Here is a 10,087-nt window from a genome sequence, read left to right on the forward strand (position 1 = left end):
CTCAATCACTGCCACCTCGATGGTCGCGAGTTCGATTATCGGGCATTCAATTGAGGTATGAGAGATGTGTATTTCTGGTGATAGAAGTTCACTCTCGACTTGGTTCTGAAGTCACGTAAAGCCGTTGGTCCCGTTGCTGAATAACCACTGGTTTCATGCAACGTAAAAACACCATACAAACAAACAAACTGCTATCTGGAAAATTGTATTCTCTGAGGTGTCTGTCCCCTTCTAAAATAAGATAACTCATATCACTGACAGTATTAACTGAGAAAGAGAGAGCGAGAGAGAATGAATGGTCTTTGCCATTGATAAAAGAAGACTAATTCGTTGTTGCTGTTTTATGGAATAGTTGAAGAACAACAGGTAAATACCTACCTATGTAAGGCTTTCCTCACGGGATCTGGTGTCGATAGCGTCACTGACAGTTACCTCTGAATTTGAGTTTGTCAGCTGCCGATTTAATGTTGATATTGGCTACATCGTGTGTCTAACTGAGGTCATTTCTCTCATTGTTTTCAGGCACAGGAGTTTGGAACATAGACTTGTTTGTTACCCTTGGAAAATCGACGTGGGAGATGTCAGCGCGATCAACACGGATTCCCCTTTGGCCAGACCGAATATAACACGGAGAGTCCATAGTCTTGTTTACATTCTGCAGTGGTTGGCTCGATACCTTTCACTCAAAAGGCAAAGCTGCGGATTTGCGTTTTTATTTATAAACTTGGGCACGAGATGGAAAGAGCTGTCTCATGGCAGATGTGAAGGAATGCAGTTTTAAAGGTACCACAATAATTGCTTTTATCATTTTCTTTTAAAACTAAGTATATATTGTAGGTAAATTATTTTTGTGTTAGTTTTCTTTTATTATATTTCATGATAAAAACTAATGGTAATTTACATCTAACATATATTCAGATCAAAGGATTTTTTGCTTCTTCATCCTCTTATCTCTTCTTGTATACCGAGTTCCACTTCTCTCGACTCCTCATACCTCATACCCACCCACGGTCTAGGATACGCTTATACCAAGGTGTGCCGGCGAAGAAAGCTGATGAAGATAGAGGAGCAGTCAGAAAGGAAGTTTATGAAGCTGATCCTGATTTGTTCTGGTGCCTCATCCTTTCCTTAATGCTCTCCCAACCTTTTTTTTGGGGGGGGGGGCGGGGCGCCACGTGTCTGTTGCATGTCAAGTAGTTTGTGATGGTCGTTTTTCGGTGCCATATTTTCAGGTTGTCATTATTATGCTTTTATCATTATACTTTTCCATCGGTTTGACGTAATAATATTCTTTCACTTGGCTTGCCCTCTTTGCATTAGTTGTCAGTTCACTAACATCGTAAATGAAAATGAACCGAGATTTCTTTGCTGCTGTCTTCCTTCATCTCTATTTTAGGTGGATACTGCAGTGCAGAAAAACTATTGCTCTACAGATACCTTACTGCGTCATTTGAATATATGAAAAAGAAAATTAAAAGTTAAGCTTTAGATGTTAAGTTTCAATGTGCTGCCCTTTTTCAAAATGAAATTATTTGAAATGATAGTTGATTATATATATATATAAATATATATATATATATATATATATATATATAATATATATATATATATATATATATATATATGTATGTATATATATATATATATATATATATATGGTGTGGTTATTATATATATATAATATATATATATATTATTATATATTGTAACTTAGTTGTCATTAATTTCTAAATATTTAAGTTTTTAGATTTTTAATGTTAAGTATGGAAGTGTGTATTCTTTCTTTATTAGTTTTTTGTTCCTCCACCGGTGGTTATCTTGGTGTTTATTATTGGCTAACGACTGTTTTATATTTTTCAAGTTGTGTTGGTTACGTGGCGGCGATCCTTCGTTTATCCGAGGGATGGAGGTTTACGCGTTGGAGGTTTTTGCCTCAGTGTGTTTCTGAGCCTCCAACCTTGAAGGGCACGATTTATTGCTGTTGGAACTATATTTATTCCTCATCCACATTGCAGAGCTACGTTTTGAAGCTGGATATCCTTACTCTGCAGCAAAGGACCTTTTATTCTGCATTTTGTGTACTGCCCTTGGTTCAGTAAAAGCCAAGGGGACCTCTCTGTCCCAAGGTAATAATATTTATACCTATAATTATTTATCGAGGTCACGACCTGTGATCCTCTGCTGACGTCATTAGTGGAGCTTGTGAAAGCCTTACATCACCATAGTTTCGGATCAGTTTCCCTGCCACCAGATTAAGCCTCCAGACGTGGAGCTTATTGTCCTCTAAGAGGAGAAACCTATAAAGTCTGTTTGAGGAACTTGTTAGGGATATTTTAGATTGTATTTGTTAGGATATTCTTACTTTTCGCTTGCCATCCTCCTTTCTCGGACCCTCTCCCCTTTTAGTATGTATGTGTTGATGACCTTTCTTTAATCGTGTAATTGTTTTCTTTTGCAGGGAGTTTAAGAGTGAGTGTTTCTCATTAATTATTGTATTGTTGAGGTTCAGGTGTTATTTCTATCTGAAGGTTGTGTATTAAAATTAAGTATATTTTTGAAGTATTTTCTTTGTCCCCCTTGAATTGACTTTGCACTCTTATTGAAGTTGGATAATATTCCACCTTTTGTGGACTTAGTATGTATTTTGGTGAATACTATTTGATAAAAGTTTAGTGTTTTGTGTGGTGGTCAAGCCAGCCATCACAATATATATATATATATATATATATATATATATATATATATATATATATATATATAATATATATATATATATATCCAAATAAGTAGATTCAGAAAATTTCTATTCCTCCCCATCCTGCGAAGTGTGAAGTGAAGAAAGATTACTCATCTTAGGCACATGTTCATTTATTTTACCGGATGAAAGTTCTCTTGTCTGTAGATTATGAAGACGCTTGATTATGAGCAATTACAAGAGTCCAAGCGAACATAATTTACTTTATCTCCTCTTGTTTTTTGTTCCCTGCAGTCAAAATAGACAGTCTGCATCAGGCGTCTTGTCTTTATCTAGTGCCTTGGAATCCTTGAAGGGTGTTCAAAGTAACGGTCTTCAGCCCAACGATATGTTTCTGCTCCTCATGTTGGAGATCTAATCAAGGTAATTAATTATTATTATTATTATTATTATTATTATTATTATTATTATTATTATTATTATTATTATTATTATTATTATTATTATTATTATTCAATGTGTCCGTCCATTTTAAGGGAACGACCCTCAAGACCAAGAGCTCGTTTAATTTTGAAGGGTTACTTCGCTTGTTTGGGGGGAACAAATTCAAAAAAGAATATGTGCGCTACAAGAAATGCATATAATCTGAGAGAATGTAGAATCCTTGAAATGCTCAAGGAATGTGTAATATCCTTTTAATACGTAAGGAATTGGCAAGTTCAGAGATACGATTGACAGTAACTGGTTCTGCCGTGTTAAGTATTGAGAGGCTTCAATTATGGGTACAGAATTTATCAGAAATATAGTTCCAGTTTTGCTTCGTATACTCTATCAAACAAATGGAGTACTATAGGGATTAAGGCATTTTGAGTCTTTTATTTTTAGCTCTTATTGCCAGGAGAAAATTCACGTTTCATTTTATTTATAACTGAATGAATGAGTTTTCCCATACAATATGTGAAAAATAAATTTCTCTCTCTCTCTCTCTCTCTCTCTCCTCTCTCTCTCTCTCTCTCTCTCTCTCTGTGTGTGTGTGTGTGTGTGTGTGTGGTGTGTGTTCGTAAAAAGTGAAATCATTTTATCCCTCAAAGCACTTGCTCAGCTAATTGCAATTATGAATTGCCCATATGTTTTGCGCTCATTAATTTGCTTTTATGAAGTATGATAGTCATTGAAGGATAGACCGAGATTCCCCTTTTTTTTTTTCATCGTTAAAATGTCGGTCATGCTTAGCACGTACTAATTATGTATATGTGTGTATGTGTATGTATATATATATATATATATATATATATATATATATATATATATATATATATATATATGAAAAACTTTTGGTAAATCCTGAAAGGTTCCGACTTTATTCTAGGACATCGTCAGAGAGCTGATGCATAGAGGTAGGAATCTACAAGACAGTATATGGTAGAGGAATGTTACAAACGAACATGCAGACGGTTGGAAATCAAATACTACTCATACCTGACAGGTTGGAGGGGCTGGAAATCTACGTATAGTCACTTGTGGCTGATGTCCATGTCAACAACCTTACTTTAAAGTGTTTGGGTTTTTTTGTATTTCCTTTGTAATGACCCTTCTTTGTTAGCTTGTACTATGTTTGTATTTTGTCATTTTTCAATCCATTCATGGCAACATGGATCTTTTAGGGAAAGCTGGAGAGACAGGCTTTTTCATATTTTTTGTAATCACTTCCCTTGATTATGTTCACATCTTTCTGGTACTGTCACTCTACTTTTCAGACTGCATAGTCCTTTGGTGATTTCTACGCTGTTCGCTGTTCTAGATGAGAAGGCGAAATTGTTTAACCTGTAGCCTAGGGTGCAAGTCATATTTCTACCTAGGTGTTTGTTCCATAGGTTAACGACACATTCTAAATTGGTGTTGGTGGTGCGTGAGCTTCTTTGGATCAGCAGTTTAATTTTATATTCACGTTTCTGTTGAGGACCCTGAAACACCTTCCATGTCACTTTCGGGTAGCGTGGAATTCTCATACCCCAGTTTCATACCTGCGTTTACACGAAATCAGTCACTTCCACGCCTACATGACACCGTCTTAAAAATATTAATCGCTCTTTGTAACTTATCTTCAGTAGTATGCACTCTCAGTACCCTCCACTTTGCCTTTCTTCTATTTTTCCATAAGCTTTTTCTAGGTCCATGTTATGCCACCTGCAGCCTCTTCCTCGTCTAAACCCTCATTTCTTCCCCGACGAGTCCTCATGTTTCCCCCTGTGTCACTTTTACTTTCAGCAATGAAACCGTTGCTCGTCTCACCTATTTCTCCAGAACCTTCCCCTGATGAAGACATAAGACATTCCGGACAAACTCTGTTGAGCCACCAAACGTCAGTGGCGTGATCGGTATAGTCTTGGCCTGCCACTTCGGTGGCTGCGAGTTCGATTCTCGGGCATTTCACGGAGTGGTTAGAAATGTGTATTTCTGGTGACAGAAGTTCACTCTCGACGTGGTTCGGAAGTCGCGTAAAGCCGTTGGTCCCGTTGCTGAATAACCACTGGTTCCAGGGCAGCATATTTCCCAAGTCTGGAAGAGTTTAGGGATGGGGAAAATTAGGACCAATCTCTCTCTCTCTCTCTCTCTCTCTCTCTCTCTCTCTCTCTCTGTATATATACTTATATATACGTGTGTTTATATATATATATATATATATATATATATATATATATATATATATCATACATATATATATATATATATATATATATATATATATACATACATATATATATATATATATATATATATATATATATATATATATATATAGAGAGAGAGAGAGAGAGAGAGAGAGAGAGAGAGAGAGAGAGTGCGATTACTGCAACTTATATGAATTTTAAAATACATCTTATAAAGTTAAATACTCAAATACTTCCCAAAAATTTAAACATGTATGCAGTTTTTTTATCTCTGAAAATTTTCTGTTCGTAACAGTGCTTTCAAATAAACATACTTGATGCATGAAAATTAGCATATGCTCATATACAGAAAAGTGTGAGTTGATATGATAGTGTCATTCTAGTTACCTTATAGTCCCAGGTGAGATAATAATCATTCGATTTTATCTTGGAATACTTTTCGTCTACGTTTACGGTATTTTATCATTTAAAAGAATTTTCAAATTTTAGCACCTCGGTGGCGTGGTCGGTATGGTCTTGGCCGGCCACTCGGTGACCGCGAGTGCGATACTCGAGCATTCCATTGAGGGGTGAGAGATGTGTATTTCTGGTGATAGAAGTTCACTCTGGACGTGGTTCGGAAGTCACGTCAAGCCGTTAGTCTCGTTGCTGAATAACCACTGGTTCCATGCAACGTAAGAGCACCATACAAACAAACGAAAAGAACCTTTTTAATGAACACTCATTTTGTCGAAAGAGGGGTTCATAAGCTCATGACAATGCACGTTAATATTTGCATTCTTGCATACGGCATGAGCAACAGTGCTTGGAAATTTAATAGAGGCTATAATACTATTCTACAGCGGCATTGCCCCTAGTTTTAATATTTACACTGTTCTTCATGAACGCACTGATACTTATTAGCTAGTTGGATTACCCGCATTCGTTATCCTATTTTATCTTCTTTATGTTTATTATGGCGCTTTATTATTTTGGTGCTGGTTTTACGCGTTAATAAATATATATATATAGTATATATAATATATATATATATAATATATATATATATATATATATATATTTATTTATATATATATATATATATGTTATAATTTTTTTGTTTACGTTCATAGTTTTACTTTAATATTGAGGGCTCAGCTGGTTCGCTAAAACTCTCTGTTGCGATATAACATATTAATGGGGCTTCATCCTTCATTGCAATGCACATTCATAATAATTATACTCTGTTTTTTTTTCATCTGTCCATCCGCCTATGGTGTTTTTGTATGGTAACACTGCGTCCCGGGCTTTAGATAGTTACGCTATTTGTAAGTTTTAGGTAAATAAAAGGATATCTGGGTGTACATTTGCAACTGAAAGTGTTTTAATAATTTACTGTATGCGAATTCACCTTTAATATTCGAAATAGGATATTATTATAATCGTTGAATGTAAGCTGAATGTAACTATCTAAAGCCCGGGACGCAGTGTTACCATACAAAAACACCATAGGCGGATGGACAGATGAAAAAAAAAACAGAGTATAGTTACAATAATACGAATGTCATTTACGAAATAAACTTAAATCTGAAAGTACTTCTAAAGGACTTGTCTCTCTCTTTCTGCGGGCATTCCATTGAGGGGTCAGAGATGTGTATGTTTCGTTATAGAAGTTCATTCTCGACGTGGTCCGGAAGTCACGTCAGGCAGTTGGTCCCGTTGCTGAATAACCACTGGTTCCATGCAACGTGAAAACACCACACAAACAAGATCTCTTTCTGCGTGTTTAGTACGCCGTTTTGCGTATTCGTCATTATTTGCTTAAAGTAATAATGAATCACATGTACCAGAAAAGACGAGAAATGTAAACAAAAAGGTAAAAAAAACAAAAAACAAAAACAAAATTCTCAGGAGGGGTTAAAAATTCTGGAGAGCAAAGTCAACATTGAAGGGGGGGGGGGGGGGGGGGGGGGGTGGGGGGGGGGGGGGGGGGGGGGGGGGGGGGGGGGGGGGGGGAAGGGGGGGGGGGGCATCAGAACAACGATCTGCTTTTCGGGGCCGATTAGAGTTTCTGGTAGCTTTCAGCCAAGTCATCTCCAAGGATAAGTGGGTATTTGAACACCCAGGCCAAAATTTTGATAGAAATTTACGTTTAAGTTTTGTGTGTGTGAAGTGTGTATGTATTTTTCTTATTTTTTGCTTAGATTTTTAACCAGAAAATACCTTTGTACATCATATTAGTTATCGATAGTTACTGCTAACTGTCCCTCTGGTTGCATTTTGTGTAATATTTTGATTTTTTTGGCATTATTTTAGTTTTGGCATTATATTAGATATCGCACCAATTACGCTGTGCAACCGACCAATGACATATGCATGCATTGAAGGTTTTATATGTCTCTTCAGCGCCTAGTATGTCAAGTGAGAGAAATAGCAATGATTACATCTTATACTGATGAGTTGATTACAAACGATATGATGTTATTCTCATCAATAGCTTTATCTACAGTAGTAGGGAGTTTGCGAGTAAAATCATGAACGGTATGGATCGGTTTCAATAATGTTTCCTAATAATCCAGAGCTCGGTTGTTGTTTTTTTGTTTTTGGTTTACATCGAGGTGAGGATAGTAGTGGCTCATGTAGATCATGGAATTTTATGAATACTTCGCGGAATTTTTTAATGTCTCTTCTGGAAGTTGCTAAGTTCCCATCTTGTAGAATGTTCTTTTGTTAGAATTTTTTTAGTGAATTCGATATTAAGCGGTCGTTGTGGATTAGTATTTGTGATCACATGTATGCTATATAATTATGTATGTATGAAGAATTTTAACGTCATATTTATAACATAAATTTAACTCAAATAATCTTTAGGGCACCAAAGGCGATAGATATCCCATCACATTTTCCCTTCCATTTCTGTGTGATGGGTGCCCTTCCTCACCGTATTTTCCCTCCCTATTTCGTTCGACAGGTGTCCGTCATCAGATATGGCAGGTGATGATGTATGCAAATGCTCTGAATTAGACAGATCCAGGTTAATCCCAATGCGACTCTACTTGTTATTAGTTGATTGCTTCCATAATCTGTTGCCATCAGAAACTTTTTGGACGTTCCCCTCCATCCAGGGATTTGAGATGAATAAACCGATAGGCAAAGAGCATTTGTATAAAAGGGCCATATTATTAGTGTGCTTCATATGGTAGCACACTTTTAATTCAATTATCTGTCGAAGCAGACGGTTAAAATAAAATCTGCTTTTGTAATTATAAAGAAATTTAAGTCGATGACAGCTTTCGTAATTAAACAGTTTTAGAATATAGACAATAAAGGTGCACTGTAGGCATTATTTCAGTCATTTTACTGTACCAACGTTCGTATTCTGTTTCTTTCACCTTGCTTCCCACCATCTCCCAACAATTTTTTCTTACTACGCCTTGTTAACCTTTTGACTCAATTTCCCTGTCAGCGATGAATGACCTCACAGGTTCCAGCTCTTGGCCTTTGTTCATTTGTAACTTGTGATGACAAGACTGAAAATTTACCTTATGTTACATTGGTAATGAAGTTCCATTTAAAAATTAGAGAAAATATGTACATATGTTTTGATATATATTATATATGTATATGTATATATATATCTATATATATATATATATATATATATATATATATATATATATATATATGTGTGTGTGTGTATATATATATATATATATATATATAATATATATATATATATATATATATATATATATATATATATGTATATATATGGTATATATATATATATATATATACCTATATATATATATATATATATATATACAGGCAGTCCCTGGTTATCAGTAGGTGCTGATTAGCGAAAACCGCCATTAACAACCAAAAAACTCGGCGATTTATGGCACTTATGGCACCAATAATCGGTTAATGACACCTCTGTTAGGTATTTTTTGGCACCATAACTCTTATTATCGGCACTTATGGCTGATAACTGGAACTCGGGCGCATTATGTTGCCATAAAGCGCAGATTTTATGGTACCAAACAAGTGCCATAAAACCAGATCACTGTTAACCAAGTCCGCCAGTAACCGAGAACTATATATATTTATATATATATATATATATATATATATATATATATATATATATATATATATAATCAGATTGCCCAATGTTTCCAGGCTGAAAAGCTGCTACCAGAATTCTTCTTGATAAAGACACCAGTCTTCATTTTCCCAGTGTTTTATTTTCAAATGCGAGGAAACGGATGAAATTTTCCACCGGGTTCCATCCATGCCTGTGACAAATCACTCCCAGATTGTCAAGGGTCGTCCGTATGAAAACAAATGAGAAACCTGTCGCAGTTGCCGTTTACAAAAGTTGGTCCGAAAAGTTCAAGAGAAACTGACGCATAAACTAGACGAAAAGATGAGACTCGTTTATTTTCGGTCAGTCCGTTTCGAGAACCGTGAGTTCATTTTTTTGTTCAAGTTTGTCATTTCCAGTCATGACTCATCTCAACTATGTGGCTTTGATTCCAGTTTCGGAAAATCATTAAACAAGATTTTGGCAAAGGAAGGCGACGATTTTGCCAGTGGTAATGTAATGCACTAAATCCTTCGTTGAAAGTTGCGAATGTTGACCAAATTGCGAACAGTTTAGTGAAGTCAGCCGTTTGGGGAAGAGTTCATGGATATGTACACAGGCGCGCATACACGCACACAAACACACACACAATAT

The sequence above is a fragment of the Macrobrachium nipponense genome, chromosome 31 (assembly GCF_015104395.2).
Source record: "Macrobrachium nipponense isolate FS-2020 chromosome 31, ASM1510439v2, whole genome shotgun sequence".
In the NCBI taxonomy this organism is placed as follows: Eukaryota; Metazoa; Arthropoda; class Malacostraca; order Decapoda; family Palaemonidae; genus Macrobrachium; species Macrobrachium nipponense.